Below are 19812 nucleotides of genomic sequence, written 5' to 3'. Positions count from 1 at the left end.
CTGCACCGGCCTCATGCCTAGATGGCAGGGAGTGATCAACGGGATGCACAATGGCAACATCCCCAGCAATTGTAATTGCGGACTGAGGTCACCTGGGCACTGCTGAGGCAGCGCACCTTTTCCAGAAGAGCGACCACCCTCTTGTCTAAGTGCCTGGCGGTGGAGGTTTGGGTGTCGAGTCTTGCTCCCAAATAGAGTGCCTGTTGTGATGAAACCAGGCGGTACTTTGAGAAGTTTATGGAGAAACCTAGTTTCTGTAGACAATGGGTGTTGTCTGTGGTGTTGACTTCTGCCAGCGGGTAGGAGGGGGTTCTCACCAACCAGTCGTCTAGATTTGAGTATACGTGAATGCCTCTACGCCACATCAGTGCCACCACTGGCACGAGGCCCATGGTAAACACCTGTGGAGCAGAACGCAGGTTGAAGGGAAGGGCCTCGAATTAATAATGTGCTCCTGCCACCACGAAGCGTAGGTCGCACTAGTGTGAGCAGCGACTAGGGATCTGAAAGTAAGTGTCCTCGAGGTCGAGGGGCACCAAAAAATCCCCTTGCTGCAGCTGGGACAGCACCTGCTGCAGTGTTACCATACAGAACGTTTATGACTTTAGAAATTTATTGAGCACCCTTAGACCTAACATGGGCCTCCAACCCCCTGACTTGTGCAGTGAATTTTTCCTTACCAGGAAGTAGTGGGAATAGACACCTGTGCCCACTTTGACCTTTGGCACCTTCTCCACTGCCCCTTTTTGTAGCAGAGCTTGCACTTCCTGCAGCAGGAGGTGTTGCAACTGTTCCGGCTTGTGAGCAGAAGGAATGTCCGGTGGACAGTCTAAAAACTCCAGCGAGTGGCCCTGCTGGAGGAGGCATAGCACACATTTGTTGGTTGTGATGTTTTCCCATTCTTCGACGAACCTTGACAGTTGTATTCCCACCGTGGTGCTGAAATGTGAGGACTGGGCCTTGGGCTGGTCATGGTTGTTTTCCCGGACTGGCCCCTAGATTGGGAGGAGCCACAGTGGCGCTGCGAACCCCTGTAGGATTGGGACTTCTTTCCATACTGGTCCCCAGAGGAGTACAGCGTCTTGTAAGAGGAGGAAGACTGGTATGTAGAGCGGTTGTCCAGAAGTTCTACCATAAAAACCCTTTCCCAGAGCAAGGACTGGTGCCTTTGCTGAAGCATGTCCAGGGAACAAGCGGTCTCTGTGTCTGTTTTAATGGACTGTAAAGACTCATCCACCTTCTTCCCGAATAGGTCCTTTCCGTCAAAGGGCATATCTATGACCGGGGACTAAACATCAGGTCGAAAGTCTGTGGCTTTGAGCCAACCTTGCCTGCGCAGAACTGCTCCATTCCCAGGCTGGTGAAAACCAGTATTAGCAATGTACACCGAGACCGTGATGGCATGGTCTGACGCCAATCCGCCCTCATGGAAGATGTCCATAGCTTCCTGTTTCTTGTCATCCGGCAGAAACTCTAGTATGGGACCCATCTTGTACCACAGCTTGCGATCATAACGTGTGAGTATGGTCATCGCATTTGCCACCTTGGTGGTACTAATTTTCTTTCCGAAGGCGTCAAGGCATTTGCCCTCCTTGTTTGGGGGAACAGATCAGGACGTTGATGGGTTAGCTGACCTTTTCCTGGTGGCAGCAGAGACAACAGTGTTTGGCGTAGGTTGGGCACGAAGGCAGGCGGGAGCGCCCTCCGGTGCCCTGTACTTTTTGTCCAAGTGGTCGTCCGTCGCTGGGGCCGGAGCAGGATGAGCCAAGGTGACCAGGTCATCCTCCGAGGCATCCTCTAACAGCGGGAAGGACATCACTGATTTTCTGCACTGATACAGTACACTGTCCTTGCGCTGTTCCAATTAGGAGCAGGTCAGTTTGTAGTTTAAGTTATAAGTATTAGAGACAGGAGTAGGTTTTTGTGACAGACTTCTTTATCCCGGACTTTCGAACAATTTCACTAGTTTCCTCTGAGGTAGGAAAACCCCTCTTAGCTTTAGGGATAGAGAGACATTTTTCCCACCCACCTTCTATTAATAAAAGTCTATTTCCAAAACATGCCACCATTGTGTCCGAGCCTTACTTTTGCACCCTTACAGAACCCATTCATATATCACAGAATTGGAAAAAAGCGGTTAAGGTTCCAGTTTCCAGGAAGGGTGATGAGTTGGACCCTAAGTGTTAAAGACCTATACCCCTTCTTGATTCTTCGGATTTTTTTTTTAAAAACATGTTTATTAGTTTTCAAGTTTAATGAATCACCATAACATAACAATGTAGTATGTCTTAGCGTCCCCCAACTTTCCCGCCCGCCTCGCCCCAACCCCAATGTTGGTAAAACTTGTCTTAACTTGGACGTGCTACTTCAAATGTCACAGGTTTATTCATCGTCCAGCTTTTCACGTTCTGGGTGATTTTCAGGCCAGCACTTGTCTAAAGGCGATTTGGTTCTAGCGCCATATGCTTCCTTTGTCGCTCAGATTTATTCAGGGAAGTTTGATTCATGTAGGTTCATCATCAGAGGAGACAAACATATCCTGCAGTATCGAATTCCATATTGTTATGTCAATTGAGCTTTCTCTTCTTCCGGTGCGCGGTGCCTCCTGCCAGACTGCCGTTTCTGCAATGGTCCACCTCTTTAGGTCTTTCCACCATGTCTCTATGCTTGGCTCTAGCGTCCCATTGCTATTCGTCTTTTGGCAAGTGCCCATGCTAGGTTTATCATTTTTGCCATTGCTTTGTTTTTGCTCAGGAAGTTATAAATGCCTAATAGACAGGTTTCTATGGTCCAGGTTTTCCCTTTTATTTCTTTGTCTTTTAACCGTTTCTCGATCTTCTCCCAGTAGGATCGGACTTTCAGGCAGTGCCAGAACATGTGTCCCATGTTGGCGTTTTCCGCCCCACATTTCGGACATGTTTGCATGGTAGCACCTGGGAAGCGAGCTATTTTCTCTGGGGTGAGATATGCCCGTTGAAGTATATAGAATTGTAGCTGTTTTACCCTGCCGTTTCTTAATACATTTTTTGGTTAGAGCTTAGCTTTTTCCCAGTCTTTATCTGTTATTTCTTTTCCCAGTATTTGTTCCCAGTCCTGCCTTCCTTTGTTTTTATCTCTGGGGAGTTCCTTCACTATTGTCTGGTAAATTCTAGAGACCATGTGTCCTCCCTCTGTCACGACGTAAAGGAGTCCCAGTCTCGGGTTTTCTGTCTGTCGTTCTGCAGGAGTCGGCCATCTGATGGTCAGCTGTTTGACTAGCCGTGCATAGTTTATGTATTGGCCTTGATGCAGTTCGTGTGATTCTGTCAGTTCCTGAAACCCTACTATCTCTCCTCCTGGTGCTAGGTCTTCAATGGTGATAATACCCTTGGATTCCCAATGACTCCTACTTTGTTGGAGGTGTTCTATTGTGGTACCATTGAGTGCCGCCAGTGGTACCTGAGGGGAGTACGGCTCCTTGAGTTTCAGCAGTTTCTGTGTTCTCTTCCATATCTGCTTCCCTAAACGCAGCAGCATGGGGGCATTTGAGGTTTCTATGTCTTTTACCCATAATGCTTCTTTCAGGAGGTACAGGGAAACAGCATTTTGTAGGAGGGCGTGTTCTATGGTTTCTGTGTCGGCTAGCCAGTTGGCTACATGCTGCAATTGTCCAGCTAGATAGTATAGCTGTCCTATTGTGTGTTCCAATCATCCTGCAAGAGGAAACAAGCATGATTTATCCCTGCTAATGGCTATCCCATAGAGGCGCGCAAAGTTGTCTAGTACCTCGAGATATGATCCCAGTGTCTCTTCTGGGTTTTGTATGTATAAGAGAATGTCGTCTGCATATATATCGATACGACATGTGTGGTCCCATTAATAAGTAACCCAGTATCTCAAACATGTCCCTCATGTAAATAGCCAGGGGTTCTAACTCCAAGATGTAGAGAAGCGGTGAGAGCGGGCAGCCCTGCTTGGTTCCTCGAGAGATCCGAAATGGGCCTGAAATGTATTTCCCAGTTTGTACTCAGGCTGTTGGTGTTGTATACAGCATCCTGATCCATCTCATGAACCCGTGGCCTATCCCATAGTGTTCTAGCGTAGCAAATAGCCACTCCCATTTTACAGAGTCAAAGGCCTTTATAGTATCAAGGGCCGCTACCGCACAGTTGTCAGTTCTGGTGTTTGTGTCTGCAATGATCGCTTGTAGGCGTCCTCCAAATTGGTGGTCATGGTCCTCCCCGGTACATAGCCTGTGTTGGCTGGGTGAACTAATGTGGTGACCACTCTCTTTAGGCAATCTGCAATTATTTTAGTGATTATCTTCGTGTCTTGGTTGATCAATGCTATCGGTTGATATGATTTGCATACTGTGTGGTCTTTGCCGGGTTTCAAAGGGGGTATATGACTGCCTGTTCCATTGACTTCGGCAAGGTGCCCTTTTCATACGCCACTTGCAGTAGCCGTGGTGCCAGTGTCTGCATATTCCTTGTAGAATTGGGGGGGGTAGTCCATCACAGCCAGGCACTTTGACCTCTTGTATTTCCTTTAGTGTGAGTGGACTGTCAAGCATGTCCCGCTGCTCTGCAGTGAGAGTCGGTAGCCCAATGTCCTAGAGGGTCTCGAGGATTTCAACTTTATTGGAGAGGGAGGTATCTTTATATAATTTGGTGCAAAAGTTCTCAAAAATTCGGTTAATTTCACTGTGTGACCTCTTCAGTTGTCCTATGTCATCTTTGATTTCTCCAATCTCTGCTTTTCCGTCCACATCTTTGACCAGTCAGGCCTGTAGTCTGCCAGGTTTATCTCCTTGACCATGTATCTTTTCAGTGCATCTCCGAAAGCTAAAGTCTCCCAGTTTTTCCCACTGTTCCATGCATTGTAGTCAGAGTTGCATGAGGCCCTTTCAGTGTCTGTTCCTAGGTTTTTACTCCGCTCTAGGTCTCTGATCTCTGCCTCTATCGCAGAGATCTGGGTGCCCCCCATCATGGCTATCGCTGCACCCCTTATGACCACTTTGTATGCTTCCCACTCCAGCCCGGCGTCTGTTGCACTGCCTGAATTTAATTCAAAGTACTGTTCTGATTGAGATCTCAGCTCCTCCCAAAAAGCCGTGTCTCGCAGTGCCTCTGCTCTGAGCTTCCAGATGGGGATAGGCTTTGGGCAGTCTGTGAGGACCCATTGCAGTATCATGTGGGAGTGATCTGATAGTGTTCTTCCTTCATAGGCTGCCCCTATCACGTTCCCAAGATGTTCCCTTCCCGTGAAGATGTAATCTATTTTTGTGTAGGAGTTGTGTACTCCAGAGTAGAATGAGTATGCACGACACGACTGGTGCGATTCAGCCATCTCCACGTCTCCTGTAGGTTCAGGTCTCTAGGTAATGATAATAAGGCCTGAGTCGTGGGTGAATGGAACACCTTCATGTGATTTGATCTGTCCATTGTGGGATCTAGGATGCAATTGAAATCTCCACCGCAGATCCAATGTGCATCCCTGTATGGGGCTATAATAGGGTATAGTAAGCGATAAAAAGCGGCTGCATTATGATTGGGCGCATATGTGTTTATGATACAAAATTCTGATTTATCTATGAACCCGTGTACAAGAATGACCCGCCCCTCCTTGTCTGCGTAGCTGTGGAGTAGTCGGAATGCTGTCCCCAGTGCCACCTCTGGCGTAATTGGAGTACGCTGAGCCAAACCCTTTCCCTTTGCGTTTGCTGAGGACGGTCTTCTGTTTGTTTGGTGTAAAGTGGGTCTCCTGTAGTAGGGCGATCTGAATGGATTTCCTGCAAGGGTAAGAGAGGATTTGAATCCTCTTGACATAGTTATTCAAGCTTCGTACATTCCATGTGGCTATTCTCAGGGTTTCTGCCATCTGAAGTGGTCTTTCCGAGCTTCTCTAAATTCTCCCTGACATTGGGCTGTCATGACAGGCATGTTTGGGGGGGGGGGGGCTTTTTATTTCCGCTTGCTGTGCGCCTGGCCACCTGTCTGGTGATGTGGAATTTGTGGTTCTCATATGGTCCATTTCACGTTATTCTCTGTTCTTCTCCCTGTTCTCAGTTGGGGGGTCTCAGCGTGTGGTCCCCATTTGGGAAAATCAGTGATTATTGAGTGGTTTCTTTTGTTCTGTGACTGTAGCATCAACTGTAAACAATAACAAAAAACTGTTTGCCCATCAGTCAGGTTCCGTCGAGGCATCCCCACCATTGCCCGTAGATTGAGGATATTGGTGGGTGGACACTGATGTGCCCTTCCATTTCAACTTGGTGAGATGTCTGTCTCCCGCAGAGTCGACGGGGAGCGTCAGCAGGCACTTGCGTCTACTGCGCGCCTGCCTTCTGGTTTGCTCGTGGTTAGCCAATTCTTGCTCTATACAACTTAGCTGAGTCACGGAGTCTTGTCCTGCCATGTTTCTGTTTGTGTCGCCGACAATCAGGTGAGTTTTGCGTATTATTCCTCCCTGGTTTGTACGTATTCTTTTCTGGTAGGTGGCCTAGGTTATGATAGTCCATCCAGGAGTTGACTTCTTCAGGAGTATCAAAAAACCTTGATTCTTCTGATAAATGGTTTTGAAAAATGATCAATGGGGGAGAAGAGGGGTCATTTAGTAGGTAAGGGATAGTGGCCTTCTTTCTGAAACACTATGCACTTTTGTGGAGGCAAGTGCATGTCAGATTAGATTAATCCTGAATAGGTATGTGCTAATTCATACATTGTGTTTAGGGTTCTTGGATCTGCCCGCTGTCTTTAATTGTGGCGTGGCTTGGAGTCGGAGCATGCGGCATGGCTCCCGGCCCTAGCCCGACAACTAGACGGCTAACAGCTCATAAGGCACGCAGTTCACCATGAAACTCAGAACCAAAGCGTATAACAGGACAGTGAACGGTATAACGGAGTGGGACCCTCCCTAGTTACCCCACTCTCCCACACGCCGAGCCATCATACAGCTGCCCACTGAATCCAAGATGGCGGACGGGACCAGACTCACAGGTCCTCCAGGCTAATGAGAGATTGCTGCTGTGCTCTCAGCGCCTCACGCCGACCCAATTTAGGACCCCTACTACTACTTTCCAGCATGGCGCCCAGCACACAACAGCATCCCTCATGGGAGCCGACGGATAGAGTGGGCCAACTGCTCCGAACTGAACTTGGACTGAGGTACAGACCCCCTGCCTGCGTACTATCATGAGCAGCTCCCCCATCGAGACAAATGTGGCATCGCGGAAACTGCACTAGACAACTAGCCAATGGTGGCAGCTCCCAGAGCAACCCTGAAGGTTCCCCGCCACCCCCCTAGTCTCCCTTACCACTCCAGCCCGGAGTCCTGACAGCGGCACACTGGTCTGGATGAAGGTGCCCGGAAGGACCGACCACCATGATGAATACGCCACGCTGAGGAGGCCCACATGCGATCAAGTTCAGGTGTGTCGCTTAGCCTGAGCACCTCCCTGCAATCAATACAAGCAGTCCCCCCCCATACCTCCGGAGCGGGTGCAATCTGCTGGGGGCACGACCAACAGGGTGACTGGCTCTGGATGCAATCTCAACTCAGGTCCCTAGCTCACTAATCTTTCAGTAGAGCGCCGCACCGGGTCATAACTCCATCAAAGGGATTCCAAAGCGGCTGTACACAGAAAGCCGTGCCCCACACCCACACGTGCAGGATCGCCTCAAGCATGGCATCCCGGAGGTGAAGGAAGCACCAAACTGCCCATACTGGAGCTGGTGGGAGATTAAGCAGACCCCTGGAGCCGCTTAGGAAACTCACCTAAGCACGCATATAAGGGGGAGCAACAGAGCTGCACAGTGCAAAGCCATATCAAGGCAGTCTGCTTCCATCTTCACAGAGAAACGGCCCAAGATACAGGGGAGCGCTCCTGGAACACTGGTAGGAGAAATGGCAAAACCCCGTAAAGCAGCAAAACAAATGGACATCTCCACCTTGCTCTCTGCGACCACCATGGAGAAAACAAAATGTGGGGTGAACGGTCTGAGGCACTGACCCAAGGAGGAGATCTTGAGCACACCAACACTCCACTGGCACAGGCTGTAACTAAAAAAGACCTTCAAGACCTCCTGGCAGCTATGACCAAAGAATACCAAAAAGGCACAGAGGAGCTACTGAAAGAAATCACAAGCCTCGACAAACGCATGGATGAGGTTGAAAGTAGAATCACCGAAATTGAAGCCACATTGTGTGACCAGTCTTATAAGAGTAGGGAAGGAGCAGACAGGGTCATCACCCTGGAGGCCAGATGCGAAGCCTTGGAACTTCAACAAGAGGACTCAGAAAACCGCTCCCACCGCAATAACATCCACCTGCGGGGAATCCCAAGTACGATCACGGATGCAGAGTTAGGTGGCTGCACCCGGGGCCTCTTCCGTTTCATCCTGACGCTTCCTGACAGCGCCCCACTGGAACTGGGCAGGGTGCACTGTACCAGATCGAGACTAGCATTAGCTACTCCACCAGATGTCTTAGCAAGAGTGCCCTTCTATAGGGTCATGGAGGAGATAATGCAAGAAGCCAGGAATTCCGGTTGCATCCAATTCAGAGATGCTTCCATCACGATATACCAAGATCTCGTCGCATCAACGCTGCGGAAAAGAAAGTCCCTAAAACTGTTAACGGAATGGCTATAAGAAAAGAAAGAACTAAACCGATCAGGCTTCCCCACCGTACTGAACTTTAACCTTGAGGGCAAGCAATGGCAAATCCGCTACATGAAAGAGGCGGAAAAACTCCTGAATCCAACCGGGGAGGATGACAGCAACGAAGGAGGCGCAACATCCAATGAGGACTCACTGAAAGGCACTATAAAGCCCTGGACTCGGATGGACAGGAGACAAAAGATCAAGGGCCCAACCTACAAAAGCAAGAAAAGCGACAGAGACTGAGTAGGTTTAGGGTGCGTCTGATGTTATCTTGCGTGGTGCAGCTTGGGATGAAAATTAACAAGGGGGGTCCTGGGAGTCCCTCTGCCAGACATTAGTCCTGGTTACGAGAGACTTACCCAGAGTCTTTAGCTCACTATCTTTCACAGAGAAGAAATATCCCAAACATATCAGTCTTTGTCCTGCCCTGGGGCAGTCCAGCACCGAAATGCTTGGCAATTCTCCTCTGAACAAGAGTACCAACAGAAACCCCAGACACGTGTTTCGGTCTGGTTGGACCTCATCAGTAGGGTGGATCTGTGCCTCTCGAAGAATAGCGAGCAAGGGGTCCACGTCTGGATTACCCTAGTAACTTAGGGTGAGACCCAAAGTTACTTAAATATGCAAATTAACAAGGGGGGTCCTGGGAGTCCCTCTGCCAGACATTAATCCTGGTTACGAGAGACTTACCCAGAGTCTTTAGCTCACTATCTTTCACAGAGAAGAAATATCCCAAACATATCAGTCTTTGTCCTGCCCTGGGGCAGTCCAGCACAGAAATGCTAGGCAATTCTCCTCTGAACAAGAGTACCAACAGAAACCCCAGACACGTGTTTCGGTCTGGTTGGACCTCATCAGTAGGGTGGATCTGTGCCTCTCTAAGAATAGCGAGCAAGGGGTCCACGTCTGGATTACCCTAGTAACTTAGGGTGAGATCCAAAGTTACTTAAATATGCAAATTAACAAGGGGGGTCCTGGGAGTCCCTCTGCCAGACATTAGTCCTGGTTACGAGAGACTTACCCAGAGTCTTTGGCTCACTATCGGAATGGCTATAGGAAAAGAAAGAACTATACCGATCAGGCTTCCCCACCGTACTGAACTTTAACCTCGAGGGCAAGCAATGGCAAATCCGCTACATGAAAGAGGCAGAAAAACTCCTGAATCCAACCGGGGAGGATGACAGCAACGAAGGCGGCGCAAAATCCAATGAGGACTCACTGAAAGGCACTATAAGGCCCTGGACTCGGATGGACAGGAGACAAAGGATCAAGGGCCCAACCTACAAAAGCAAGAAAAGCGACAGAGACTGAGTAGGTTTAGGGTGCGTCTGATGTTATCTTGCGTGGTGCAGCTTGGGATGAATCCTGTCTGGACTCGGTGTATTAGCTGGGGGAGGACCCTCGCCAGTCTAGTTGCCAGGATTTTAGAGAAGATTTTAGCATCGTTATTCATTAATGTTATGGGTCGCACAATTCTCTGGGTCTTTTCCCGGCTTTGGGATGAGCACTGTTAAGGATTCCTCCATGGAGGGGGTAATGCCTTCTGTGTTCAGGAAGGAGTTAGAGTGTCACGAGTTGGGGGGCTAAGATGTGGGCGTATGCTTTATAGAATCGTGCAGTGAACCCGTCAGGGCCTGGGACTGCGTTTTTCAGGGATTTTATTGCTTCCGTTACTTCTTCTATGGTAATAGGGAGCTCAAGGGAGTCTAATTGGGGTGGTTCGTCTCCTCTAGGGGTGGCCGTCAGATAACTGGTTTGTGCCACTTTCTCTGTTGGGTCCCCAGACATAACCTCCCTATGGTGGTCCATCATTGCCTTTATTTTATCCCCCTCTGAGCAAAGTAACATTTCGTCTGGGCCCTTGAGTGTTTGGATATTGTTTCGGGAGTGTGACTTTATTAGTTTATACACCAGGAGCCAGTTTGCTTTATTGCTGATCATGCAATAATATTGTTTAGTGTATGCTAATGGCGAGCAGATTTGTCTGCTAGGTGCATTTCCAGTGTGGACTTTGCTTTTTTGAGCTTGCTTCCTGTTTTTGTGGTTTGGCGCCTTTTGAAATCTTTTTTTCCAGTTCCGCCACTCTATCCTCTAGCCTAGCTTGTTGTAATCGCCCGGTTCTCCTCTGTGCTGCAGCACAACTGCTCAGAGCTCCCCGCACCACTGGCTTCATGGCATCCCAGATCACTGCCTCTGCCCAAGCCCCTGAGGAGTTTTCACTGAAATAACACTCTAAGGCCTTAGTTATTTCTTCCATGATTACTGCATCTTGAAGCAACAAGTCTTGCAACTTCCAGTGCCTCTGTGGTTGATTTGGGAGGCCCAGCACACGCACCCGGGCTAGTACTGGGGCATGATCTGATAATACTGTTGGTTGGATGTGAGCCTCTTCGAGGCAGGGGAACAGCGCACTGGACATCAAAATTAGGTATATTCTCATAAAGAGGCCTTTGTGGACGTGAGAGTAAAATGTGTAGTCATGGACTCCTTCATTGGAGAGTCTACAAATGTCTACTACCCCTGTTTTCCTAAATTTGGCGAAACATATTGCTCATGTATAATCCTCCCTTGATGGTGGTAGGGTTTTGTCAATGTGTGGGTTGTGGATCAAGTTGAAGTCTCCTCCTATGAGGAGTCGGCCTTCTGCGAATGTTGTGATGTCTGGTTTGATGGTGTGGAAGAAGCGGTCTTGTGCACTGTTTGGGGAGTATATGGGATGTGTTTCCTGTAGACAGACTCTCGGCTAAGAGCTCGGATGGGTTGCGTTCTACCGATTTCAGCTTCTCCAGAAAGTTATGGCCTTGTACATTCCAGGTCACCATGCGCAGTTCTTTAGTTCAGTCAGCTGCCATGTTTGTTCTGTGTTGTCAGGCTTATCCACCCCCAACTCGGGCCTCTGTACTGTGGGTCGGAATTAGAACATCCCCTATTGTTTTCCATCCTGTCTCATTGTCTAAGTGAATCCTTGTTGCCGCTCCTGCCTCTTAACCTTCCCCTCAAACAAATGTTTCCCCAACATTTTCCCTTCAACCCACCCTTCCAAACCCCCCTGAATGAACAGTGAGCACATGACCCCAGTCCACAACCCTCAGGGCAACCAGCATAGAGCCTGACAACCAACCTTAATTTAGACAACTGGTGCCTCTTGAAGACATAGATAAAACATTACAGTTAGGCCAAATATGCTTATCGTTCGCTGACCACTGGCTCCGGGTGCGTTTTTAGGAATGCGTCCGCTCCCGTTTGTGTCCCCTTCGTGAGTGTAGAGTGTACAATAGTTTCAGCCCATGGGGGGTTTGGCCAGCCTGGCCCCTGCGGGAAGCTTAGATGCCGTTCTGTTTAAAGCATCCGAGTGACCTCTGGAAGTTCGGTTCTGCCGAACCTGGAGACTGGCGGTATATAAGAGAGATGTTAACCCTTCGTAACTACCAACACCCCTCTACAGCCTTGAGAATAAAAGGCGCTAGATCCCCGAAACTCATCTCCAGAGGCACACGGTATGGCTGCCACCTGTAACTCCCAATATTCGCTCTCTACATGGAACCATTTGCGGCCAAAATCCGTGACAATCCACGAATCCAAGGCCCACGGGTGGGCGGCTGATGTTATAAAGCCTCCACATATGCAGATGACGTCCTTCTCACCCTAACCCAGATCAATAGCTCCCTGGAGACATTTTGGTAGGAGGTATCAGGATTTGGAGAGGGTGTCAAGTATTAGGGTAAACTATGCAAAATCAAAGGCTTTGGGAGTAAATATCTCAGAGAGGAGCAAAGAAGCACTGACAAACACAAGCCCCATCTCCTGGATTAGATCCCACATCACCTACCTAGGGGTCCAGATACCGAACAAAATCAAGCGAGTGTAGCAGGCTAATTTCCCACACCTACTCAGGGACATACTAAACGACCTGCAGCGCTGGCACAAACAAGAGGTGTCATGGTTAGGGAGAATTAAGACCTTGAAAATGAACTTAGTCGCAAGACTGATCTATCAGAGCCTTGCCCTACCAGTCAATATCCCAGAGAGAGAGCTCCAAAAGCTACAGAAAGGGTTACTAAGATACATATGGGGCTGGAAAAAATGAAGAATAGCCAGGAGAGTCATGCTACATAGTGCGGCGGGGCGAGGCCTTGGTGTCCCAGACGTATCTAGATATTGCATTGTAGCACATCTTTCACACTCCTTTGCTTGGCAGGTAACGAACAACCAACCCCGGTGGAAGCAAACAGAGGAAGCATGGAGCCCATCCCCGCTAGCACACCTTGCAACATCCCGCGGGCCCCCCGGACCCAGTCCCACTAACATCCACCAAAAACACGGTTCAGTGCTGGAGTAAGGCAACCCGCAGATGGGGCAATAGAAGTGCAATGGGATCCCTTACTCTGGTATGGAACAACCCTGACTTCACTCCTGGGATCATTCCAATGGGATTCCGAAAATGGCAGGAAGGGGGGCTGAATCAAATCACTGACTTCTTTGCCAATGGGAACCCACTATCCTTTGAGGAATGCAAAGCAAAATTCTGACTTCCAGAAACGGAAAGGTTCTGAAACGCCAAGCTCAGGCACTGGATATCACAAAACGGAACAAGAACATACAGAGGCAGGGAACTTAACGCTCTAGAGCGCACCCTAATATCAGCGGCTCCAAGAGGAAACTTCTCGCTTCTCTACAGACTCCTAGATAGAGCTGACCCCGCCGAGAAGGAGAACTACATGCTTAAATGGGAAAGGGACTTGGGATGGGAGCTAGGGCTGGAGGATTGGGGACGCATCTGGTCTCGTATCACAAATAAGGAGGGGGCGGTGAAGGTATGTTATGGATGGTACATCATCCCAGAAATTCTTAACAAAAGCAACCAAACACTATCGCCGCAATGTTGGAGGGGTTGTGAAGCAACGGGCACACTATTTCATCTCCGATGGACCTGCCCGAAATAAACCCGATTTTGGAGGGAGGTCTTAGAACAGATCCAATTGATCACAGGGCTGACAATACCATGGTATCTAGGAATTGTGTTACTGGTGGACGCGGGTGATGGGGCATTCCCACTAACAGGGCATCTAGCAGACCTAATTACACAGTTGCTCACAGCAGCCAAAATCACCACTGCCCGACTATGGAAGCAAACTGAAGGCCCTGTTCTCTCTATGTGGTCGGAAAAATGCTGTTACATAGCAGTTGCTGAGAAAATAACTGCCACTCATCTGGGAAACATGGGGAGATTCTATAGCACCTGGTCCCCCTTCTTAGACTACGCCGATGAATCCCCTGGGATTGTCCACCAGCCACCTGTACTTCGTTGGTGCGTTAATAACAGTCCTCCTCATCCGACGCAGATTACTGCAAGCCTCACAGCCACACGGCAAAAACCAAGCCCTCCAAAACAATACCATTGCTATGGTCACACCAAACCCAAAACCATGCACTAGAACCCACAAACATCTATTTAGCATCACTTCCTGTCAATGAAATTTAATAATGATCATTCTATGTATAATGTTTTTCTCATCATGGATGCACTGTTACTACTGATTGCTGCTCCGATTCCTCTGTTTTAATACATGTTATAAAAACGTAATAAAATGCAATATTGAAGAAAAAGAATGCACAGTGATCTGCCAGGGTTAGATATGGTCAATCAGCTGAACTTCTAGCCGATTTCTCTTTAATGCAAGGAGTAAAGCAGAAATGTGCGCTCACCCCCGGTTTTTCAATTCATACGGTCATTCTCTATCTGCAGAGTTCAATCAAATTGTGCTGGATACGCCCAAGATTGGGGGAAGAAATATACGGGCCTTGGCTTAAGCAGATGACATGGTCCTTCCGGCCCACACACAGATGTCCCTGCTGGCACTGATAACAGGCTATGTCGATTTCATAGAGGCCCGATATTTGAAGTTAAGTATTGGCAGATCATGTTACGGGCGTTTTCCACATTGGCAGAATACTTTCCCCAATTTTAGTGGCTAAATGAAAGCTTGGGTGAGAATTTCTCATGTTTGGGTGTTACTATATCTAGCCATTTAAAGTGGTCTGAACATATTGAAAATCAGTATTTTACATTGGCCCAGGTAAATGGAGCACTAATGAGATTTGACAAAAAACTGAATTGCACCCTCCCTTAATATACAGCATGCAAAATTGATTTTGGTGGTTACCTATGGTGGAGTTGTTTGGGGGTACATATACGCAGTGGAGACAATGTTATCTCTTCCAATATTCTTAGTCTCAGATGCTTTTATGTGTTTATGACTTTTCTTATATTCTCCCGACAAAGGTTCTTTTTTATAGCAGAATTTACTCAGATTAGAAGTCTTTGACTTTGTGCTCTTGGTGATGCTTGTTTACCATCAGATTCATTCTTAGACATGTACAGATCATATTCAGAAAACTGTCGGACACTTTTCTATGGTAAGGTTAATTTGAAAAATGTCAACTGATGGAACTGGTTTGTCCAGCTTGTACAAAGGTGGTCTTGATGGAAGGGGTATGCAAAGTTCCTTCCTCAGAGGGAAAAGCACGGAGGAATCTGTTACGTGATACACCACCTGGATATTTGTATCAACGACAGACTGAGGCCGCGGGGATTTGTAATGTAATTAGGTGTGGAGTCTCCCTGTATTCACCCGACCCTACCATACCCTCCATGGATTTCTTAGCCTATCAAACACTCCTTGGATTTCTGAGCCTATCTATTGAGAAGAAGACCGTTTCCTGACCTCCCAACTACTACGTCTTAGTGCCTTTGTAAACCTCATGCTTGCTTGATGGCTTGTGTGTCCCATAAATATTGCTATGTATCTCTTTTCATCCATATTAATTACTCCTAAAAACCATACGCCTTTTTGCACAGCACATCCTGTTGCTGATACTGTTCTTGTGGATATTTGTTAACTGGATTGTATAGTGCTTCAGCACCTTTAATTGATCCATAAACAAAATAGAATTAAATAAAAATATGAATATATTCATAGCACATCTTGGTGATGTCAGTCTAATTTAGGCAAGATTTAGCTTTTCTTTAGGGAGTGCTAATACTTTTATTTATATAATGTGTCAAAGAAGGCCTAAAAAATCCACAAAGAATATTTTTATGGGGCTTTATAACAAATTTAAGCAACTGGTCTGGAACGGGTGAAATTAAGGGGCTCCTATGACTCTCTCAATCTTCCAGTGGAACTCCTCCACCCTAGCCCACGCATTTCTAGCCCACCTAGATGCTCCCAATGTTTTCCAAAGCATGGTAACCCCTACTGTCTAGGTCTTTTCTGATCTTGGAGGGAAACCTAAAGGCTGTGGTCTTCTTTACCTCGCTCCATCGGGAAATTTCTAAATAATCTTCTAACCTTTGGCAGCAGACTGGCTCACCAGGGTTTCTTTACTCGTCTCTCACTCTCACACACACTCTCTCATGCTCTCAACCTATATCTCTCCCTCCGTCTCCATCTCCATCTCCTCTCTGCTCCCTCTATGATCTTGTCTCCCTTGCTCTCAACCTGTAACACTTACTTTCTTCTCTCGCTTTCCCTTTCCTTATATCTACTCCCCTTCTCCTCCCCACTCTCGTTCTCTCTCTAGCTCTCAACCTCAATAGCCCTTTTCTACCAGGGACGTCCATTGACCAAAACACCATGGGTAGCGGAAGTACCATCGCACACCTGATGACATTACAGGAAGTGATGTCATATGATCTTTGGCCATGATGACATCACATGAACAAACATCACATACATGACATTTAATGCCAATGTAATCACTTGAAGCGAATGACAAGTGTAAAAAGCGTATATAAAATGCCAAACCGGTACAAAAGTAGACATGAGGCTTTTGTAAATACCAACCACATTTTAACATGGGTGCTGCCTTGATAAGCTATGGAGGGTGCCATAATATGATGGGGGTAGACAAATAGTAGAACCAACATAGGCCAGGGGATCTGCCATGAATATGCCTCTACAACCATACATGTCAATTTACAGTCAATTTATACCAATTATAGCTGCACATCTCAGGTCTAGTAATCATATGCGAAGTAAAGCCCCACATTCGCAGATGCTGCCATAATACAGCATGACTAATGTAATGTTTTAGGCTACTAAAAATCTCATGTCTGTTATAGCCTTTGAGCCTAGGTATGGTGAAATATGCAAGTTACAGCTTTACATATCCAGTTCCTTCTTTTGTATGCCAAGTGAATCCTTAAATGAACAGTGATGCTACACAATTGCACTTAATGCCACATACACCTGGAACCCCTAAAACCAGAGGAATAGCCAATTGACACAAAACCCAGCACACTGTATTAAGTAATAAATGACCCTTCCTTTATTTCTTTTTTACCACAAAAAGAATGTTATCAAAATGCCACGTTTGTAGAGGCAATATCCATCAAATTTTAATCCAAACGTTCATAACAAACAAACTGAAAGGGAACCCATGACTCCTCAATGCGTTTCAAACCGTACATGGACCATAATCAAAGAGATGTGTTCATAAATGCTGCTGATCATATATGCCACTGACCATACATGTTTAAGTTACATGGTCAGTGGCATATATGTTTCAGTAGAGCGTGCTAGGATTCAACCCTGTGACCTGCAGAACACCGATAGATTCTAGCAGTGACCACCTAACCTGCTGCGTTATCTTACCAGCCATGTCTCCTTCAATGTGCATACCACAGCATTTGGTAATAAATTTGCTCTGGTGGATAATAACAACACTTATTACAGTGCATATAATCAGGATGAATAAGCCATTGCTCACTAGTAAACCCGATAATGGGCAGTGCTATATTTTGTTTATAAAAAGGACTGGAGGGGACAGGAGAGGGTTCTGGGTAGATAACGAATACATTATTCTTTTGAACTGCGCAATTGATTACACAGCATAGTGTGTAGCAATTGGATAGCTCAGCTAGTTAAAAGCTCAACTCTGACACATGCCAGGCTGCACTTTCCAAGTTAATATTTCAGCAGGGCTGATCAGCCCTTCATCGGATGTTGATAGATTAAGTACTATTACATTTCATAGTAATAACACCTCTTTTTACAGCGCTTAGAAACATGAGGAATCAGGAATCAGACATGAAGCGCTATACATACAAATATGACAATCTATGTGATCACTGCACCGCCCATAATATTGACAATTAAATTGCTGACTCCCATTATGGTGCAGTGCAGTGATCACAAAGATCACTGTGCCCTGCATCCCCCGCAACCGCCTCCCCCTACCTATTTACCTTTTCGGTGGCACACCGTGAAGTGTGTCACCGTCTCTCCTCCGACCCTGCAGTGTTAGTTCTCGCCCACTAACGTGGGTCTGAACTGGCGTTGCAGAGTCCTTTTTTCTTTTTTAAACTTTGTTTTTCTTCATTGTCCCCCGCTTCCATTTAATGGAATGCAACCTCTGACCCCCACCACACTGACAAAGGGGAGCATGGGACACCTCCGCAACCCGCGCTCCCATTAGTCAGTGTAGTGGGGGTCGGCATTTTATTACCGCGCAAAGGCGCTGTAATGAAAGGGTCACAATTATCGGGCCGACATTTTAGTAATATTCCCAAATATGATGCAACAACTATTTTACCTTGATACAAGAAAATCTAGGTCACAGGTACACAAAACGTGGAGTATTTTTGCACAACATGATAAGCCTCAAACATAAAACAATCATGGGACCCCAAATAAGAAGCTCTGCATTCGGGGCATCCACTCTACTTGGCCTATATAGACAAACACTAATCTACAGCTACACCTCAAGGAAAAAAAGCACATGAGAAACTCAAACTTCTCAGGGTGAATTTGGGGTATTTTATTTTTACACTGCCTCTCCATTCCTAAACCAGGGGCCACAGAGGCAGTGTCATGGGGTCACAAGGAAGTCACCCGGAGTAAAAGCTTCTATCCCTGGCGACCCCATACTGACATCCATGCTGTCTGCTCCTCTGTCTCATGATTTTACACACACTCTCTGCCTTTCTCTCCCCAATACCTTCCTCCTCCTTCTCTCTTCCCTCAACCACTACTACTACCACCTTTCACTCTCTGCCCCATCTCCTGCCACACTCTGTTGCTTACATTCACTGTCACACCTTCTCTAAATCAACTACACTTCCCCCCCTCTCTCTATTTCATTCACCTTTCACAAACTCCCTCACCACACTACAGACAACTGGTACCACCCTCCTTCATACACAATAGCTAACCTGAACACTCTTAAAACACTCGCCCAGTCTCCTCAGCACTCCACTCCACCGTCCGCACTTCTCTTAGTCTTTTAGTCTATCACTGCTCCACTTCACATTGCCTCACCCAAAGACCCGCCGATCTCCTCTGTGCTGGCTAGGCTTCTAAAGTCAACACCACCCCATTCCAACACTCCTCCCGGCTCCCATTGGACTCCCTGGTCACATGTTCCCCTTGGCCAATCTCTGGCTAAGTTATCCTTGGAAGGTTTTAAGAAGGTGTTTAGCCTCGCCCCCTTTTCAATCTCTATTTGCAAGGTGGCAGCCATGTGCTCAGGCTGCTTGTATCCATTGAGGCTTTCTCCATGGACTGGTGAGTTTTGTTTTCAATTGGATTTGAGGAGGATTTCAGTGTCTTCCTTACGTGTGTGCAGTCCCTTCTCACTCCCAGTCCGTGTTCTGTTGCCCCACTATTCCCCCATTTCCTTGGGGTTCATCTGGGGTTGGTAGGTCGGGTACTGGGCGTCTTATCTCTGTTGGGCAGAAAAAATCCCAGTTCATGATATTATATCATTCATTTATAAGGCGCCTGCACACAAGTGTTTCTATACGTGACTCCATGCATGGTCTCGATTCCATTTCCCCGGATTCCAGTGCAGGTTTTCTTTGTTGAAACGAGATGCATTCTCGGAGTTGTAGTTCTGAAAAAGCAAGAGAGAACTCCATCCATAAGAGAGGCTGATAGGCATGGTGGAAGTGACAGCGGTACCAGCAGACATATACAATGCAAGCTCGGGGGGTAGGGACACGCTAACCCACCTCCCTAACTCCGCCTGTGGGATAGGACCAGCTCTGGTATACACCCTGGTAGGTCGCCTACCCCAGGTCGGGAGGTACTCCAGTTACCCAGGCAGGTTCACGATCCGAACCCTGTAACAAGTGCCTAAGTTATTGAACCCTTTTCTTGCATCACAG

At 47.3% G+C, this 19812-nt stretch overlaps 1 protein-coding gene across 8 annotated transcripts in view; it reads right to left on the bottom strand.

Annotated features, from left to right (window-relative positions):
* ANK3 (ankyrin 3) overlaps positions 1–19812 on the bottom strand; it is a 2768233-nt gene that overhangs the window by 239692 nt on the left and 2508729 nt on the right. The window lies entirely within an intron of this gene.

Source organism: Ambystoma mexicanum, chromosome 8, assembly GCF_040938575.1.
Source record: "Ambystoma mexicanum isolate Mex_15411 chromosome 8, UKY_AmexF1_1, whole genome shotgun sequence".
Taxonomy (NCBI): domain Eukaryota; kingdom Metazoa; phylum Chordata; class Amphibia; order Caudata; family Ambystomatidae; genus Ambystoma; species Ambystoma mexicanum.
Note: the sequence above shows the minus strand (reverse complement) of the source record. Positions and strands in the feature narration are given on the sequence as shown.